This window comes from Protopterus annectens, chromosome 3.part0, assembly GCF_019279795.1.
Source record: "Protopterus annectens isolate FY-2018-M chromosome 3.part0, PAN1.0, whole genome shotgun sequence".
NCBI classification, from domain to species: Eukaryota; Metazoa; Chordata; order Ceratodontiformes; family Protopteridae; genus Protopterus; species Protopterus annectens.
The window spans coordinates 1,737,505,045-1,737,525,104 of record NC_056731.1 but is presented as its reverse complement, the minus strand read 5'-3'; the positions used below and the strand labels follow the sequence as shown (position 1 = coordinate 1,737,525,104).

At 41.2% G+C, this 20,060-nt stretch overlaps 1 long non-coding RNA gene across 1 annotated transcript in view; it reads left to right on the top strand.

Annotated features, from left to right (window-relative positions):
• Nucleotides 1-20,060, top strand: part of LOC122796991 — a 530,955-nt gene that overhangs the window by 327,765 nt on the left and 183,130 nt on the right. Inside the window, exon 3 of the long non-coding RNA XR_006364020.1 lies at nucleotides 2,260-2,507. This is a non-coding gene — a long non-coding RNA (uncharacterized LOC122796991). The remainder of the gene's footprint in view (nucleotides 1-2,259; nucleotides 2,508-20,060) is intronic.

The following is a 20,060-nucleotide window of genomic DNA, read 5'->3' as shown; positions in this document are numbered from 1 at the left end:
TATTATTCTCTATTTTTATTAATGATCTCTGCAAAGCTACTCCTCATGCAACCTGTATACAATATGCAGATGATTCAACAATAATCTGCACAGCCAAATCTTCATCAGAACTACAGTCCTTAACTCAGGAAATGTTTCACACAATAGAGTCTTGGTTCTTAAAATGCTGCCTCCTCCTTAATCCTAAAAAAACTAAGCTCCTGCTGTTTACCCCTACCCGGAAGCACATACCTATTGATTTCTCTGTTACTTCTAACAATGGTACCCTCATATCCCCTGACACTACCACTAAGCTTCTAGGAATTACTATAGACAACAACCTTAACTTTGACTCCCATATTAATAACACAATAAAAACAGTTAACAGAAAAATGGGCTCTCTATATAGAGTCAAATCCTTCCTCACTCCAATAGCTAGATCTGCTATTTCCCATTCTCATCTAATCTCAACACTCCTTTATGCCTCACCAATCTATACCAATCTGTCCAAACATAATTGTCTCAAACTAGCTACCTCCTATAATAACATTGCAAGATTTGCCACTGGTAATCCCTATAGAACCCATCACTGTAAGAATCTGAAACAACTAGGATGGCTTGAACTACCTCATCAGCTTCAATATAGTCAACTTATCATTGCTCATAAGATCCTCTACCACCCAAATAATACCCCAATACTCTCAAATATCATCACCCCCTATAAAAATCTCACTAACTTACGATCAGCAAATAAATTGTTAATTAACATTAGTAAGTCAAACAACTTGGCAGGTGATTCTCTGTTCTCAAACTCTACTGGGAGAAACTGGAACCTTCTACCTACTGAATTAACTTCTCTTCCTTCTCTACCCCTCTTCAAACAACAACTGAAAATACTCCTTAGAACAAAATGGCTATGCCCTTGTAACAACCCTGACTAACTGATTAAGATTACTTTTTTTACTTTCCCTCTTTTGTCAATTTTGTACTTATTGTATATGTAATCAGAACAGTTTATCTGTAACTTCTATGATTTGACTCATTATAAATGTCATTTTCTATATATTTGTAAATAGTATTTAACTATTGTCTTCTCTATTTTTGTATTTATTATTAACCAGGGTGTCTATATCTTGTAGATGATTACTAACCAGTGTGTTGTAAAATGTATCCCAGTATTCTGTGTTTTTCCTATGTAAACTCTTATTTTTCAGAGGGTGTTTTTTTTAATAGGGTGTTAATATCTTGTAGATGATTCAAACCAGTGTCTTGAAAATATATCCCAGTATTTTGTATGTTTCTTCTATGTAAACTCTATTTTTATTCTACACAATTTATTTATTTATTTATTTTTTTTACTTTTTCATCTGTTTTGTCCTGGAGCTTTTCTCCCCGGGCCTCTATTGAAAATGGACATATATCCAGTTAGACTAGCCCGGTCAACAAATGTAAAATAAAGTAAATAAATAAAATAAATTTCTCATGTGAAGCCGCGGTGGTACAGCGGTAGCGTTGTTGCCTCACAGCAAGAGGTTCTCCTGTTCGATTCACGGCTGGAGTGCCTTCTGTGTAAAGTCTGCATGTCCTCCCTGTGGTCGAGTGGCCTCCGAAAGACATACGTGAATGAGCATGCCTTCGCTGAAGGTTGGGCACCATAAAAATCTACTGCCAATCATTAGCGGACCGGAGTTCCGCAGTGGCGACCCCTAACCGGGAAAAGACAAACAACAACTTTTATTTCTCATGTATTTAAAGGATGAATTTTTGTCAACACCTAACCCTTCTCTTTGTTTTAGATAGCCACCAAATTGACATAAGCATTCAGCTTGCTTGATTGTGTTCCTTAAATTACGTTTTAACTCACATAGATCTCTGAAGTAAGATATAAGAGTTCTGGATACTTACTATAATGCTAGAACTGTGCGTAGTTCTCTGTCATAAGGAATAAGCCCTCTTTTTGAGCTTCTTGCCTTGTTATGTAGCAGTCTTTGTGTGTTACGTAATTGTGACAGCTTTTGCTTTGACAAGAAATGAAGAGGCACGATACTGAGGTACTTTATGGGATGGGGTGGAGAAGGTAGCTTGGAAGATTTTATAGTGGTGAATTGTCTTAATGTCTGGCGAAGTCATCCCTGACAGTACTGTGTCTAGAGATCTACTCACAGATGTAGCATAATTATGTTAATGTACCTGTGTTCAAAAACTTAATATAGTAGTTATGGGTTTCATATTAAAACTATTATTCTTGTTGAGGTATTTTTTTTCTTGTTTTTTTTTCAGATTATTTACTGTTCCATTAAATAATGATATCCCTGTTTGTCATCATGTACATACACGTGGATCTTTAACATTTTCATTGAGTATCACAAGCTCAGATGGACCCTTGGTTTCACATCTTATCTGGAAGATAACAACTTGGGAACTCAGTAGGCGGGATAATCAATACTACATTGTCATTACGGGAATGTAAATGTAAATATCTATTGTGAGAAAAGAGCCAAAAGTCATCTGATACTCTGACATCTAAGGTAAGTGTGCATTTTGCAGGACCATTGACAATGCCAAGGCTGTTTATTTAGGAAACAAAGTCAATTTCATTTTGCTTTACCCTGTGACTGATAGCAATATTGTTCCTGGACATGATACAGTAGCAGCAATGTCATGGCATTTTACTATAAATTGCTGCTTTTCAATGTTATGAATGTATACTATACAGTAAACTGATTTAATAGTTTAGTTTTCAGACTTCAGATTCAGTTTTTTTTAAATATGTAAGAAATACCTTCCTGTGAAAATTTCCTTCCATTTTAAAAGGAAACGTAATTATTTTCTTAGGGTAATATTATAACAGTACAAAATATGTCTTGGAAGACATTAAGAGGGTAGCAACCTTTGCTAGTAAATGTTACATGTTTTTCAAGCTAAACTATGCTTTGGGTCAGTATGACTAACCAAAAAGTGACTGTAATTGTGTTAATATTAGTAAACTGTTTCTGTCAGTCACAGCAGTTTGAAACACTGATTTACAAGGAGAACTTATCTTTTAGGGGAAAAAATGTTATTTGTTTCACCATGGCACTGACCGTAGTCTGACAAGGACTTCATCTACTGCCCATCTCGCTCTGACTTGAGGGTATGATTTGGGTGTCAGATTTTAACTACTGTTCTACTGAGCACTGGGGTGCTTTTTATTTATTGTCCTGTCTCATTCTGCCATGTCCAGATGCTTCAGTTTTGTGTATGGCCCAAATTTGCCAGTAAGGGTAATAATTCTGATGATGTCATGTCTTTTTGAACTGTTGAACCCTAAATTCATTATCTCAGACCATGTTACTACATTTCCACAGCATCTCATATTTATTTATTCATTTATTCTTGTTTGTTAACCCTTATATTAAGCTGGGCCTTGCCAAATTACGGTAACGTTTAAGCAAAAAAAGTATCAACAGTGGAACACAAAATGCTTGTAATAAGTGCAATAGACTCATAACTTTATAAGTGTGAAAATGCAAATGAAATATTCATGGTGCAGTAAATGACATGGGCATGTTTTCAGCTGAAGTGTAAAAGATCCAGGTTAATTCCTGCCAGTTAAATTAAAACTGATTTTTTTTTTATTTTGGTACTCTAAGTAAAGCTTATGCTAAGATTCACTCAAACTGAATAAACGTGTAATGCAATGCAATTTGTTCTGAAGGCAGAGTATTATTAATGGGGTTGTAGCTGCGTGTGCTATGTGAAAATACTATGAAGTGTACTAGAAAGTCAGAGGTGATTGCGCTATGAAGACCCTGATGTAGAATGTATATGACTACAGCATGCCACCCAAGGTGATTTTAAAATGTGAAAAGGAACTTTTCCTACAGTTACGAAATATGTTTCAGTTGAAATGTATCAACGTCTACCCTGAGGGCATCTACAAAATTTATGAACATTCAAAACTATCTTCCAAATTCTTTCCTTACCTCTCTGAAACATTTTTCAGAAAGAATATATTATCATCTGTCGCATGCACATTGACCAGATTTGGGAAGTTTCAAAGCCTATCTCAAAACTTTTCTGAGATATCAGCTTTCATTTTGTTTTTAATCCCTTTCCCATGATGCTTCTTGTGTCAGGTGTGGTGAATAGTTGCCACAGAATTGCATAATCTTAATATAAACTAAAGTAATGTGGAAAGCAACAGAACTACGAAATCACATTCTGAAAATGTGTAAAGGACACAAACCATGGTGTAGACCCAAAGGCAATAAAGTGATTTTTGTCCTGTATGTTTCAGTGTGAGCATGTGTATCTATGTGTATGTGACCGCAAAGGTAGTATATTTATAAATCAGGGTGCAATACTCCAATAAAATACTTGTAAAACAGCTTTTTTTATTTCTATATTTAGAGATCTGGGTAAACTGGGAACAGTTCCCTTTTCCACACTTGTATTTATAAAACAGTTTCCATAAGTGGTTAAATAGGCAAACAGAAGAGTCAGCCAAATTTAGGCAGAGCATACCTAACATGATTTATGTTGATTTAACATACTGTGAATCCCATTTGAGCATATCAAATGTGCTGGACACCACTTTCAACAAAATGGAAATTTTCTTATTGCCAAGTCCCCCCAGTACTACTTCATGTTAGGGAAGAGCCCATCCCAGTCTCTCTCTCTGTATATGTCTATCTATGTATATATATATATATATATATATATATATATATATATATATATATATATATATATATATATGTGTGTATATATATATATATATCTATGGATATAAAAGATTGCATTCAGACAGCAGTTGCAGGATCTACTAGATAATGCAAGACAACATGAATTGGTGTTGATAATGGGTGACTTGAATGCACATATCAGGACAGACGGAACAGGATATGAAGACTGCCTGGGTCCACATGGGTGGGGCAACAGGAATAAAGAAGGAGAAGCCATTCTAGACTTCTGTCTGGCAAATGGCTTAATAGTGGCCAACACATGGCTCAGAAAGAGAGACAGTCACAAGATCACATATAAGAGTAGCCAATATGCAACTCAGATAGACTTTCTCCAAGTAAGGAAAAGGCACTGAGGTAGAATCCATGATTACAAAGTCATCCACAACAAAACAGTCAGGCCGCAGCATAAACTACTAATTGCCACACTCAGCTGCAAGCAGTGGTCAAAGAAGGCTCTAAGGTCAACAGAGACTAGGCTGAAGACCTGGAAGTTGACTGGGTAGAAAGTACAGCAGTGCAAGGAATTACTAGGGGGCTCTGGCACCCCAAGAAGAGGAGGAAGTAGGTGGAGTTGAACAAGAATGGCAGCGCCTAAAAGCAGCATGTGTTAGCACTGCAGAAGAGATATGTGGCTGAGCCAGGTATGGAAATAAGGTACATAAGGAAAGCTGGTGGTGGAATGCAGAAGTCCAGGAAGTCATCAAAAGGAAGAAGGAGTGCAGGAAGAAGTGGGAGATAGAAAAGACTGTCCAGGCTAGGAAGGAATACTGGTTGGCTAATAAAGAAGCTAAGAAAGAAGTTGCAATAGCAAACACTGGGACATCAAAGGCACTCTACCTACTTCTGGAAAGTGACTCAGTAAGTGACACAAAGAAATTATATCAGGTTGCAAGGCAAAGACAGAAAGATAAAAAAGATAGTCAGACACTCTTCATAAGAATGCCAGCAACAACCTGCTCACCAGTCCACAGGACATCAGAGGCAGATGGAAAGAGTATTTCCAGCAGCTTCTAAATGAAGAAAACCCCACAGAAGCTGTTCTGCCCCAGAAAGAGCCTACAATGAGAGAAGAAGAGGAGCCCACCTTAGAAGAAGTAACAACAGCACTAAGGAAGATGAAGTCAGGGAAAGCAGCAGACTCAGATGAGGTTACAGTAGATATGATAAAGATGCTGGGTGAGATAGGGGAGAAAGGGCTCCTGGGGGAACTCACAGCAGTGTGGAGAGAAAGGCGTATTCCAGATGACTGGAGAATAAGCATACTCATGCCAGTGTACAAGAACAAAGGGGACATCCACAACTGTGGGCAGTACAGAGGCATCAAACTCCTATCACGTTGCATGAAAGTTCTGGAGAGGGTGATTGATAAATGGATAAGCAGAGCAGCAGAATGTAAGATGAGAGATGAGCAGTTTGGATTCAGATCTGGATGCAGCACAATTGACCTGATGTTTGCAGTGAGACAGGTACTTGAGAAGAAGCTAGAGATGAGGAGAGTCCAACTGGACATTCCTATACTTGGAGAAAGCATATGACAAGGTCCCAAGAAAGCTGATCTTGGCAGTACTGAGGTGGTTTGAAGTCCAAGAAACATTGGTAGAATTAGTGCAGGCTATGTATAAGGATCCAATGACTCAAGTATGAACAGTGTTCAGCCTCACACAGGGGTTCCCCATGGGAGTAGGTGTATACCAGGGTTTAGCTCTGAGTCCACTGCTGTTCATAGTGGTGATGGACTACATTAGCAAACAGGTCGGAGGGGACATATCAACAAAGTTACTGTATGCATATGATGTGGCATTACAGGCAGACTCTGAGCCAGAACTTCAGCAAAGGATATGAGAATGGAATGCAAAACTAAAGGCACATGGGAGGAAACTAAACACATATAAGACAGTGGTAATGGCAGCAAACTGGGGAAATCAGAAGAAGCTGTGAATAGAGATAGAAAGAAATTTAGTGGAACAGGTAAACAGCTTCAAGTATCTGGGAGGGGTGATTGAGGAAAAGGAAAATCTGAATGAAGAGGTCAAAGCTAAAATCAGAGGGGCTGCAGAAAACTGGCATAGAATGTCGGGTGCAGTCTATGATAGAAGATTGCCAAAAAAGCTGAAAAATAAGGTGTACAAGGCAGTGGTGTGACCAGTACTACTGTATGGTACAGAAACCTGGGCAGTAAAGTCAGAGCAGTTGAAGAAGCTAGAGGTGATGGAAATGAAGTGCCTGAGAAGAGTGGTAGGATGCACATTGTGGGACAGATGAAGAAATGAGGACAGAAGAGCAGAAGCCAAAATAGCTCCAATTGCAGAAAAAAACAAAGGGAACAGATTACGGTGGTTTGGACATGTGCAGAAAAGCAGAAGACAATCTGATGAGGAAGATTTGGGACAGACAGGAAGAAGGTAAGAGAAAGTGAGAACATCCAACAAAGAGGTAGATGGATTGTGTGAAAGAAGATCTGCAACAATTAGGCATGAATGTTGAAGAAGGCAGGAGTGTGGCACTGAATCAAGAGAGCTGACGACAGTTAACATGATATCCTGACTCCATGCAGAAAAATGGAAAAAAGGGGGCTGATGATGATGATATAGATATGTACATCTATATAGGTTCATAGGTTCATGGGTAGGTACTAGGCTATTGGCCCTAGGGCCTATACAAGCCCAGCCAAAAAGGTACCCTGGCTTTTGCCACCCAAGAAAATTATTTTCCTGTGCCACTTTTGAGCAGAGCCACAGAAGTGATCCCCTGGGTGAATTTCCAATTTCCCATCCAATCATCAAGATTTTTTTTGAAGAGTGCTAATGAGGAGCTCTGTTTGATATAGATAGGTAGTTTATTCCAGAGTATGGGAAGTCTCTGGGACAGGAATCTATCCCTCCGGCATGTTCTGTTTATTGTGGTGACAAGGTTTAGGTCCCTAGAGTGTGTAGCTCGGAGGGATTGGGATTTCTTTAAGTAGAGCATGTCCAACAGATCTATGTTTGACATAGCTTTGTATGTTAGGCAGAGATCACCTTTGAGTAGGCAATATGCGATGGAGTAAAGCTGGAGTTTTTTGAGACGGTCTGTGTAGGATATATGTTTGTGGCCAGTAATCCTCTTTGTGAGGTATTTCTGCGGCCTTTCCAGTTGTTGTAGATGTCTTGTAAGGTACATACCAAAAGGGGCGTTGTACTCTATAATGGGTCTAATGAGTGATGAGTAGAGGGGAACAATGACCTCTTTTTTTCTAGATGAGAAACCTTTTGTGATGAGGTGTGCCACGTAGAAGGATTTCCTGACTACTGTGGCGATGTGATTGTCAAAGGAGAAACTACTGTCCACCTGTGTCCCAAGGTCTCTTATCACACTTTTGGTGTTAAGTATACTACCACCAATGTTGTAGTTCATGGGTACAGAGTTTTTACCATAGGGGATGACAATGCACTTTTTGGCATTGAGCTTGAGGCCATGGCTTTGACACCAGGCATCTGTCTCATTGAGGCCTTTTTGTAGGATGTCCACATCATTAGGAGTTTTGATTATGGCTCCTAGTTTGCAGTCATCTGCAAACTTCATTAGCCAATGACCTTCTGTGTTAGCCTGTACTTCAGAGAAGTAGATAGCAAACAAGAGAGGACCCAGGACTGAACCCTGTGGTACTCCACTTGTCACTGGCCTGAAGTCGGATTTGGAGTCTGCTACTTTCACAGTGTGGGTTCTGTCAGTGAGCCAGTTGGCAACCCATCTAGTGACATAGGGGTTTATACCTAGTTTAGTGAGTTTATCTATAATTCCAGAGTGGGGGATGGTGTCAAAAGCCTTGGCAAGATCTAGATAGGCTGTGTGAACCACCTTACCCTTGTCTACGGCTTTGATGACTGCTTCAAAGAAGTCTATTAGGTTTAGGAGACATGATCTGCCTTTTACAAACCCGAACTGGGTGGGGTCCAGAGTTTAGAGATTACCAATGTTTTTGTTTATAAGTTCCATGATGATACATTCCATGGCCTTGCAGACCAGGCTTGTCAGGCTAATGGGGCGGCAGTTCCCAGGGTCCGTGGTGGCTCTCCTCTTGTGGAGTGGGATAACCGTCACTGTGCGCCAATCAGCGGGCACAAAGCCTGAGGTGAGGCATATATATATATATATATATATATATATATATATATATATATATATATATATATATATATATATCAAGTTGTTTTAAGCAAGTCTGAGTTACTTAAATGGCACGAATGATAGGTCACTGGTTAATTGACTCTCTCCTGAATTGGACAGTCACAGTCCTCCTCTCTTCTCAAAGCTACTCAGAAATGTTTCTAAAATCTGTTAACATCTAAACTGTTCATTCTTCATGCCAGCGTAATCAATTGGATCATTAGCTACCTTTTCACTGCTTTCATTTAGTAAAATGATGAAGCTATGTCTTACCTATAAAAAGCTTTGCACCTGTGTTCTTTATGTCTTATCTATAAAAAGCTTTGCACCTACGTTCCTTAAGGCTCTTTCCCAGGCATCCTGTTATTCACTGAGCTTGCAAACCTTGTGTCTTTTCTCAAGCTCTTCCTAATGAGTCGACTCCTTGGATAGCATTTATTTTAAATATTTTATTTGGCATTTGTTTACTGGGGTAGTCTGACTGGGATGATGAGTACACCCGTTTTCAATGGAGGCCTGGGGGAAAAGCTCCAGCATACAGTTGTAATTTTAAAAAAATTACAACTATTTGTAGAATTTCATATGAATACAGAGAATAAAATGTAAACATGCTGGATTTGGTAATGGAGGTATTGACAAGGAAAAGAAAAACAAGCAATTACATCTGCATTAAATTCAAAAATGGATTTAAAACACTCTATACAGATATTTTTTATACAATCTCTTTACAGAAGGTGGTGTAGGAATGATAGTTTTATCCACATGGGTAACGTTAAAGACATATAGAAAAAAGTTAAATTATGTACAGAGGCTATGTGAAGGATGGATAGTTTGTTGTTAGGTATGTGATGTTCTTCCTGTTTCACTGTTGCAGTCATCACCTGTGGGTTATCCCTGCTGTGGTAACCCTCGGCCGGCCGGAATACCGGAGTCAATGTTTTTCTGCATCAGCTGCTGTCACTTGCTGTCTGATGTCAGGTCGCCAGTGCTATAAAGGAAGGCAGCCAACATCATTACATCAGTCTTTCTTGCCATGCAGCCCATAGCAGAAGCAGTTCGCAAGTGTGCCGGTCAGTCGCTACCAGAGTATGAATTACAGCTGAAAACATCTAAAGCTAAGTACCCCGTTGGGGATCCTTTTTTTGTGCACTAACCGATGTCCGAAAAAGTTAACAATTGTCTCACCTGTGGAAGGCAAATACCACACCAAGACTTCCATTCATATTGCCTCACTTGTTTAGGCCCAGACCACGACATCCCTCGTTTCCGGTTCTGTGCCCTCTTTAACGTGAGAACCATTTGTCATAGAGCTCTTATTGTAGCCAGATATTTTTGTCTTCTGTCTTCACATTCCGAAATGGCATCCATCAGCCAACAATCCATAGACATTCCAAAAAAATGTAAGGATAAAAATAGAGGCAGACCACACCAGTCTAAGCCTTCCGACGACTTTACCGCTAAGCAGGTCGTCAGTTCTCCGGAATTCAGTGAGGCACCTTCACAGACCCTGATGCCTTATTCGATACCTTCACAGGCCTGTACTGAGAGCCTTTCAGAGTCTGGCATGCCACAGAAATCTTCTTCATCTTCTGAGCCTTTGGTTGTTTCTGCCTTGGTTTGGTCTGGAGCAGCGACGCAGGCACCGGGTTCCGAGGAGATTTTTCACACTACCGAATCTAGACAAAATCCTACGTATTCTCCTCCGACTACCAGTTCTCTCAGACTGAGGAATATTCTTAGGCCTAGAAGCAAGGCCACTCTTAGGAAAACTACCTCTAGCCACCATTTTACTCCTGCTCTACCACCCCAAGCTGAAATGCTTAAAATGCCGGAGGATCTTATCACTCTTATCAGGGGAAGTCAGGCCACAACTTCTAAAAGGAAAATAGACCTTTCTCCTGAAATACTGACAGAACAGGGTTCTGAGGAGTCTGATTATTCAGATTTTGAAGAGGAACAACAACCTCTGACTGCTAATGAGGATTCAGATGCAGAGGAGTTCATTCCTTCTGCCTCCACACCAGAAGATCTTTCCTTTGGGGAACCCCTTCACACCCATAGGGAGCATTTCCACTGGGAATCCCAGGACTTCCCTCAGTCTAAGAGAAGACTAAGAGAGTTTCTAGACCTGCCCCAGCACAGACCCTTGGCCATCTCTCCAGTCTTAGTGGTGGTTGATGATGTCTTCCATGAATCCAGCTTAACTCCTGACACCCTCCCACCTGCTCTCAGAAAACCTGACAGGTATTACAGAGTACCGGATTCTCACAAGTACCTGTACAGAAATCCTGCTGCAGACCTGGAGTTCATTATACAGGGACCAAAAGGAGCTAAGGCTAGTTCTGCAAAGAATCATATTCCTTCTGACAAGGACTCCAGAGCTCTGGACAGATGGGGTAAAAAAGTATACACCTCTGCAACCTTAGCTATCAGAGCACTCAACTGTCAGTTCCACATGTTAAAATATCAACAACACACTTTGGAACTATTAAAACAAAAGATTTCAACATTTCCTGATTGTGCCAATTCGAAAAAATTAGCAGATTTACTGCACTCTACTTGTCAAGTGGCTAAACACTCATTTGATGCCCTAGAAGCCTCATGCAGGGCAGCAGTGTCAGGATCTGTCATTAGGAGACATGCATGGTTGAAGGAACAACCTCTCCCTTATCATGTCATATCTAAATTACTTGATGCACCCTTGGATAAGGACTGCTTGTTTGAAGTAAAAGCAGAAGAGGTGCTTAAAAAGATGGAGGACAAAGCAAAATCAATGCAAACAGTAAAATATTTCCTTCAGGTACAACCTCCTAGGTTCAGCAGGAATTTTCCCTCAAACCACTGGTCCTTTCCTGCACCTAGCAGACAGGGGCAAGGTAAGCCCTGAAGGGACAAACCACCCTGACTCCTATCCCAGGGACAGCAGAGAACCAAACAGTGGACCACTTCCACTCCAAAGGCAGGGAGTTCTAAGCCATCCCTCTATGGCAAAAACTCTCAATGACTCCCTCTCCCCCCTCTGCCCTCTTTTCTCTCACCAAATCTAGGAGGAAGGCTCTCACTCTGCAAAGAAAATTGGCTTTCTGTAAGAAAGGACCAATGGGTCTTAAAGACCATTTTTCAGGGATAAAAATTATCCTTCAACGGACTCCCATTTCTAAGAGGGTACACAGACTTACCTCCAAATCAGTGGGCAGAGGCATTGAAACAAGTCCAAATTCTCATATCCCAAGTGGCAGTAGAACCTGTCCCCTCAGATCAAACAGGCAAAGGCTTTTATTCCAGACTATTCCTTGTTCCCAGAAAAGAGGGAACTTGGCACCCCATCCTGGAGCTATCCATTCTGAACACCTTCCTGGTGATCCCCAAATTCAAAATGCTAACTTTGCAGCAGCTGCTACCTATGCTGACAAAAAATGCCTGGTTTGTTACCCTAGATCTAAAATATGCCTAGCTCCACATCCCCATAAGGGAGTCCTGCAGGAATTTCCTTTGCTTCATAGCAGGCTCACAACACTTTCAGTTCTCTGTGCTACCCTTTGGCTTATCTACTGCTCCCAGGGTATTCACCAAATGCTTAGTCCCAGCCATAGCCTTTTGCAGACAGAAAAATGTACAAATTTACCCTTATCTGGATGACTGCCTCATTCAGGCAGATTGCAAACAAAAGCTCCTGAAGGACCTCCTGTTTGTCAAAACCCTCATAACCTCCTTAGGGTACACCATCAATGAGAAGAAATCAAAACAAACAATCTCCAGGAAGATCATTTTCTTGGGAGCACTGCTGGACACAGCATCCCAAATGGCCTTCCTATCCCCAGAAAAGCAGATCTTCCTGGCTCTCTATTTTACTCAGCTGGCTTCCAGAAGTCACCTCACTGTGAGGAAGTTCCTGCAAGCCTTGGGGTACATGGCATCTTGTATCCTTGTAATTCCTCTGGCCAGGCTTTACATGAGAAAACTTCAGTGGTACCTAAAGAACCTTTGGTGGCAGCACTCTCAATCTCTAGAGACCTCTCTCCCTCTGATCCCCTATATAAGGGCTGAGTTTCTGTGATGGGCAGGGACCTGTGCCCAGAACAAGGGTCTTTCCTTCACCCTCCACCCACCTGGGCAGACCATTACCAGCGACACCTCAGACATAGCTTGGGGAGCTAGAAGGCAGGTGCACCCAAGGTCTTTGGGATGCCCAGCACCTGCCCTTACACATCAACCAGAAGGAAATGATGGCAGTACAAAAGGCTCTGACATCCTTCAAACCCCATGTATGGCCAGGGGTTCTCCTTATCAAAACAGACAACACCACAGTAATGTGGTACATCAACAAACAGGGAGGGACCCAATCTTACCCTCTGTGCAGGCTAGCTATGATCCTCTCACTGACAGTGTCTTCCATGTGACTGTACCTGATAGCCCAATACCTACCAGGGATCAACAACACCCTGGCAGACCACTTAAGCAGAACCTTACTGGACTCCCACGAATGGCAGCTCTACAGAACAATCTTTTTACAAATCACTCAGGTGTGGGGGACTCTAGAGGTGGCTCTCTTTGCTTCGCATCTCAACCATCAGCTGAACAAATTCTGTACCAGGGAATATCACCACCTAGCATGGAAAGTGGATGCCTTGACCTTCCCCTGGAACACCCTCTTTGTGTACGCATTACCTCCTCTGCGTCTTATTCCCAAGGTACTTTTCAAAATAAGGGAGGAGAGACCAAAGGTCATCCTCATTGCTCCAGATTGGCCTAGACAACATTGGTACCTCTTACTGCGCAGCCTTACCTTACAGCCTCCCAGGCAGCTTCCCCTGATCTCAGACCTCTTAACTCTGGTGGTGGGGGGGGGGGGGGTTGCTGGACCCAGACTTGCAGACTCTTAAAGTATCAGCATGGCTAATACTCTAAAGGCAAACAATGGCTCCTGTTAAGCAAACAGGTCCTACATATTATCAAAGAAGCCAGAAGGCCCAGCACCAAAAAATCTTACACAGGAAAATGGAAATGATTCTGGTCCTGGAGCCAGTCCAGAGGGGACAATACCTCACAACCTTCCATCCCTCTTATCCTGGACTACCTAGTGGAGCTACTTAATAGTGGCCTCTCCTTCTCCTCTATTAAAATCCATGCCTCAGCCATTACAGCTCATTTTCATACAGACCAGCCCCTGTTCTCCCATCCCTTGATTAAACAATTCATGAGAGGGGCTTCTAATATCAGACCTCCCAGAAAGCCACCCACTTCAGCCTGGGACCTGGATTATGTTTTGTAAAAATTAACTTTACCTCCCTTCGAACCTGCTGCTTCAGCAGAACTAAGATACCTCTCCTGGAAGACTGCTTTTTTCCTAGCTATCACCACAGCCAGAAGGGTTTCAGAACTTCAGGCACTGATGGCCATTGAGCCCTTCATCATCTTCCATGCAGACAGGATCTCCCTGAGGACTAATCCCTCCTTCATGCCCGTACAAGGTGGCATCTAATGTAACTCTCAACCAGGCCATACATCTACCCACCTTTTTTTTCTAACCCTCAAAACAAGGGGGAAAGAATTCTGCTCTCACTAGACATGCACAGACAGCTCAGATACTATCTGGACCACACTAAACCCTTCAGGAAAACAGACCAACTACTTATCAGCTTTGCCCCAGGGGCAGAGGGGTAGACCATTTCCAAACAAACCATTTCCAAATGGATATCATACTGCACCCATTTCTGCTACAGATTGCATGGAAACCCCCCGAGTCTATTCAAACCTATTTCACTAGGGCAGCCTCCACTTCCACAGCATTCCTCAGAGGAGTTCCCAGCAGGGACATCCTGGAAGCTACCACCTGGACTTCTGTCCATACCTTTACCAAGCATTACCACCTACCTCTATTTTCTAGGGCTAAGGCAGAGTTTGCCTCTGCAGTTCTGCAGGGCATGCTGACCCATTCCTAGGTCTCTTACTAATCCTACCACCCCTCTCCTCAGCTTTGGGAATCCATAGGTGATGACTGCAACAGTGAAACATGAAGAACATAGTACAGTTGTGTACACTTACCATAATATTCACCATTGCAGTACTGGCTTCCCACACTCCTTCCCCCTTATATCTTCTTTCTTTAGGGAGACATAAGTTTCTAACGGTGGATTTTAACCACCAGGACCACTTTACTATATTTACTTGGGCCTCTGACTGGCTAGGGCAAGAAAAATGGATGTAATGGCATTGGCTGCATTCTTTTATAGCACTGACAACCTGACATCAGACTACAGGCAACAGCAGCTGATGTAGAAAAACATTGACTCTGGTATTTGGGCTGGCCGAGGGCTACTACAGCAGGGATAACCCACAGGTGATCACTGCAACAGTGAATACACTCGGACATCTACGTTTATGGTAAGTGTACACAACTGTACTTTCTGCAGAATTAAAATATAAAAGAAAAAAGTGGAAAAGAAGGAAATTGTGAAGGAAGGTATCGGTGTGTGTAGAGAAAAACAAAGTTGGTGACAAGAACAGAGCCAAGTCTGGGAGAAGAAGAAGTTTAATACTAGCCAGATTTGTGGTATGTTTTTCTGGATTGCATTCCGTAATTTTGTGACATAGAGCAGAATGAGTCTCCTGGTAAGTTTTTAGATTTGGCAGTTAGGAGGAGTGATTGAGAAGTGGATCATAGTGTTCTCATCAAGGAGTAGTTTTAAACTGTGCTAGTGACGTGTTAGGCTGATATGGTAGGGCATGAGCTGTAATTCATTGGGAATAGGTTATGTGATTTGACAGTTCTAGCCACTTCAATTTTTTTAGTGCATGACAATGATGAGAATAGGATGGAAGGTCACCACCAAATTTTGCGATTTTATTATAGCATGAACGTAGATTTGATAATAGGTTAGATTTATAGTTAGTAAGTATAGGGGAAGCATATAGTAGTGAAGGTAGAAGGTAAGCAGTTGCTGAGTTTTCTCTTGTATTATTTGTAAGATAACATTTGGTTATATCTAATGTCCTGAGTTTTGGTGTTTTTCTTATTACATGAGCTATATAGTGATCATATTTCAGGTCATCATCTATTATTGCACCTAAGAGCTTGGTTTTGGATACTACTTCTAGTGGAGTGTTATTACTAGGGACGATCAACTTTAGATCTAAATTTGTGTGACGAACATGAGTTTTGTTTTGTTAGGGTTGAATGGAAGCTACAAGTTAGATAACTAAGTTGGAATAGAGGAGAAAGAGTCTTATGTATTTTTTGTATTAGAGAGAGGGTAGGGGCAGAACACTTTAGAGTGGATAATCTGCATATTGAGTAATTGAGGCATTTTTTGAAAGCTTGTGTCAAGGGCTGCTATAGATATTGAATAGTAAAGGACCAAGTACTGAACTCTGTGGTACTCCAATAGTCCTACATCAGCTACTGGAAGGCAGGATGAGTAGGAGTGATGTCTTATAGTTACTGGAAGTAAGGATGAGTAGGAGTACTGTAGATATTGGAAGGAAGAATGTGTAGGACTGATGTTCTGTAGTTACTGGAAGGAAGGATGAGTAGGACTGATGTCCTATAGTTACTGGAAGGAAGGATGAGTAGGACTGATGTCCTATAGTTACTGGAAGGAAGAATGAGTAGAACTGATGTCCTATAGTTACTGGAAGGAAAGATGAGTAGGACTGATGTCCTATAGTTACTGGAAAGAAGGATGAGTAGGAGTGATGTCCTATAGTTACTGGAAGGAAGGATGAGTAGGACTGATGTCCTATAGTTACTGGAAGGAAGAATGAGTAGAACTGATGTCCTATAGTTACTGGAAGGAAATATGAGTAGGACTGATGTCCTATAGTTACTGGAAAGAAGGATGAGTAGGACTGATGTCCTATAGTTACTGGAAGGAAGAATATGTAGAACTGATGTCCTATAGTTACTGGAAGGAAAGATGAGTAGGACTGATGTCCTATAGTTACTGGAAGGAAGGATGAGTAGGAGTAATAGCCTATAGTTACTGGAAGGAAGGAAGAGTAGAATTGTTGTTCTATAGTCATTTGAATGAAGGATGAGTAGGACTGATGTCCTATAGTTACTGGAAGGAAGGATGAGTAGGATTGATGTCCTATAGTTACTGGAAGAAAGGATGAGTAGGATGATGTCCTATACTTATTGTAAGGAAGGATGAGTAGGAGTGATGTCTTATACTTACTGGAAGTAAGGATGAGTAGGACTGATGTCCTATAGTTACTGGAAGGAAGGATGAGTAGGACTGATGTCCTATAGTTACTGGAAGGAAGGATGAGTAGGACTGATGTTCTATAGTTACTGGAAGGAAGGATGAGTAGGACTGATGTCCTATAGTTACTGGAAGGAAGGATGAGTAGGACTGATGTTCTATACTTACTGGAAGGAAGGATGAGTAGGACTGATGTCTTATAGTTATTGGAAGGAAGGATGAGTAGGACTGATGTCCTATAGTTACTGGAAGGAAGAATGAGTAGGACTGATGTCCTATAGTTACTGGAAGGAAGGATGAGTAGGATGATGTCCTATAGTTACTGGAAAGAAGGATGAGTAGGACTGATGTCCTATAGTTACTGGAAAGAAGGATGAGTAGGACTGATGTCCTATAGTTACTGGAAAGAAGGATGAGTAGGAGTGATGTCCTATAGTTACTGGAAGGAAGGATGAGTAGAACTGATGTCCTATAGTTACTGGAAGGAAGGATGAGTAGAATTGATGTCCTATAGTTACTGGAAGAAAGGATGAGTAGAACTGATGTCCTATAGTTACTGGAAGGAAAGTTGAGTAGAACTGATGTCCTATAGTTACTGGAAGGAAGGATGATTAGGATTGATGTCCTATAGTCACTGGAAGAAAGGATGAGTAGGACTGATGTCCTATACTTATTGTAAGAAAGGATGAGTAGGATTGTTGCGACTTGACTGTTTATTGTCTGTTGGAGAGATGGTTATGAAATCAAGCTGTTATGGTTTAAGAGAGTTGAAGTGTAGAGAGCTCATTAAGTAATTGTAGATGCAGAACAGTGTCAAAAGCTGTAGGTAAGTCTAGGAAAATGGACGCAATATGTTGGCCTTTATTCCTTTCTTTATTGACATTGTTGGTAAAGCTAAAAAGTTCAGATGTGGTAATGTGTTTAGGTCTAAAGCTGTGTTGTGTATTTAAGGTATTTAATAATCTGGGTGTGTATGCATCTTTCAAGGAACTTGGTTAGTGAAGAAAGAATGGCTATAGGTCAGAAGTTAGAGAAATCAGTGGCAGTACCATCTTTATGCAATGGAATAATACAAGATAATTTCCAGATGTTAGAGATTGTACTTTCATTTAAGAAGTGATTAATGAGAATGGAAATGAGATATGACAGCATATTTTCTGCCATAGCAAGGTATTCAGATGGTAGGTTATCTGCAACTAAAGTTTTAGGATTTCATTTTTGTAAGTGTCTTTTGATAGAAGATGTAGGTACTAGTTGGAAGGAGAATAGAGTATTCTGGATATCGGGAATTGTAGAAAGAGTGAGACTGGTAGGGTTGCTTTTAAGTAGATGCCGGGAAAGAGCACTTCAGATGCAATGTTTCCTCTGACAGTGTTGATGGAGAAGTATAGAGAAGGTCAGAAGGAGTTGCATTGTGTCTTTGTGGAGTTAGAAAAAGCATATGACAGGGTGCCTAGAGAGGAGTTGTGGTATTGTATGAGGAAGTCAGGACTGGCAGAAAAGTATGTAAGAGTGGTACAGGGTATGTATGAGAGTAGTGTGACAGTGGTGAGTTCTGCAGTGGGAGTGACGGATGTGTTTAAGGTAGAGGTGGGATTACATCAAGGGTCAGCTCTGAGCCCTTTCTTATTTTGCACTGGTGATGGACAGGTTGACAGATGAGATCAGACAGGAGTCGCCGTGGACTATGATGTTTGCAGATGACATTGTGATCTGTATTGGGAGTAGGGAACAGGTTGAGGAGACCCTGGAGAGGTGGAGATATGCTCTTGAGAGGAGAGGAATGAAGGTCAGCAGGACAAAGACAGAATATATGTGTGTGTGAATGAGAAGGAAAATGGAAGAATGGTGAGGCTGCAGGGAGTAGAGCTGGCGAAGGTGGATGAGTTTAAATACATGGGATCAACAGTTCAGAGTAATCGTGAGTGTGGAAGAGAGGTTAAGAAGAGAGTACAGGCAGGGTGGAGTAAGTGGAGAAGAGTGTCAGGAGTGATTTGTGACAGACGGGTACCAGTAAGAGTGAAAGGGAAGGTCTACAAGAGGGTAGTGAGACCAGCTATGTTATATGGGTTGGAGATGGTGGCATTGACAAAAAGGCAGGAGTCAGAGCTGGAGGTGGCAGAGTTAAATATGTTAAAATTTGCATTGGATGTGACTAGGATTGACAGGATTAGGAATCAGTATATTAGAGAGTTAGCTCAGATTGGACAGTTTGGAGACAAAGCCAGAGAGGTGAGATTGCGTTGGTTTGGACATGTGCTGAGGAGGGATGCTGGGTATATTGGGAAAAGGATGCTAAGGATGGAGCTGCCAGGTAAGAGGAAAAGCGGAAGGCCTAAGATAAGGTTTATGGATGTGGTGAAAGATGACATGCAGGTGGTTGGTGTGACAGAGCAAGATGCAAAGGAAAGGAAGAAATGGAAACCGATGATCCACTGTGGCGACCCCTAATGGGAACAGCTGAAAGAAGAAAAAGAATAGTTTGAATAAAGAGAGTATTGAACTGGTTAGCTGCTGATGCTGAGTTATTATTATTGGTGTAGTGGAATGCCTCAATTTGGGTAGTTTGTTAATAGAGTTCTAGAGTAGTTTGGAGTTATCATAGTGTCTTTGTTGCAGGCTGTAATAGTAGTAGCTTTGTTTTTCATTCTTTATTTGTTTTAGTGCTATAGTTCTTAATTGACAAAAATTTTTGAGAGCTGTTTGGGTTTGATATTTTTGTAGCCAGGTTTTCATGCCTTGTCTCTTTGTACCGTAAGTTGCTAGGTATCTCTAGTATGATTTAATTTTGCTCTTTTTGACTTAGCTGGGGCTTACTGATTTAATATACTAAGAAAAGTAGAGTTGAAACAGCATCACTAAGTGGCATGATTTTTAGACGTGCCTGTGATGCCCGTGCACTTTTCCCAGTAGTCAAGTAGCCTCAATCCTCACCACTAGCACCAGTGAGGGGCATGCACATTGGGAAGGATAACAAGTACACACACAGTAAAGTACAATTTCC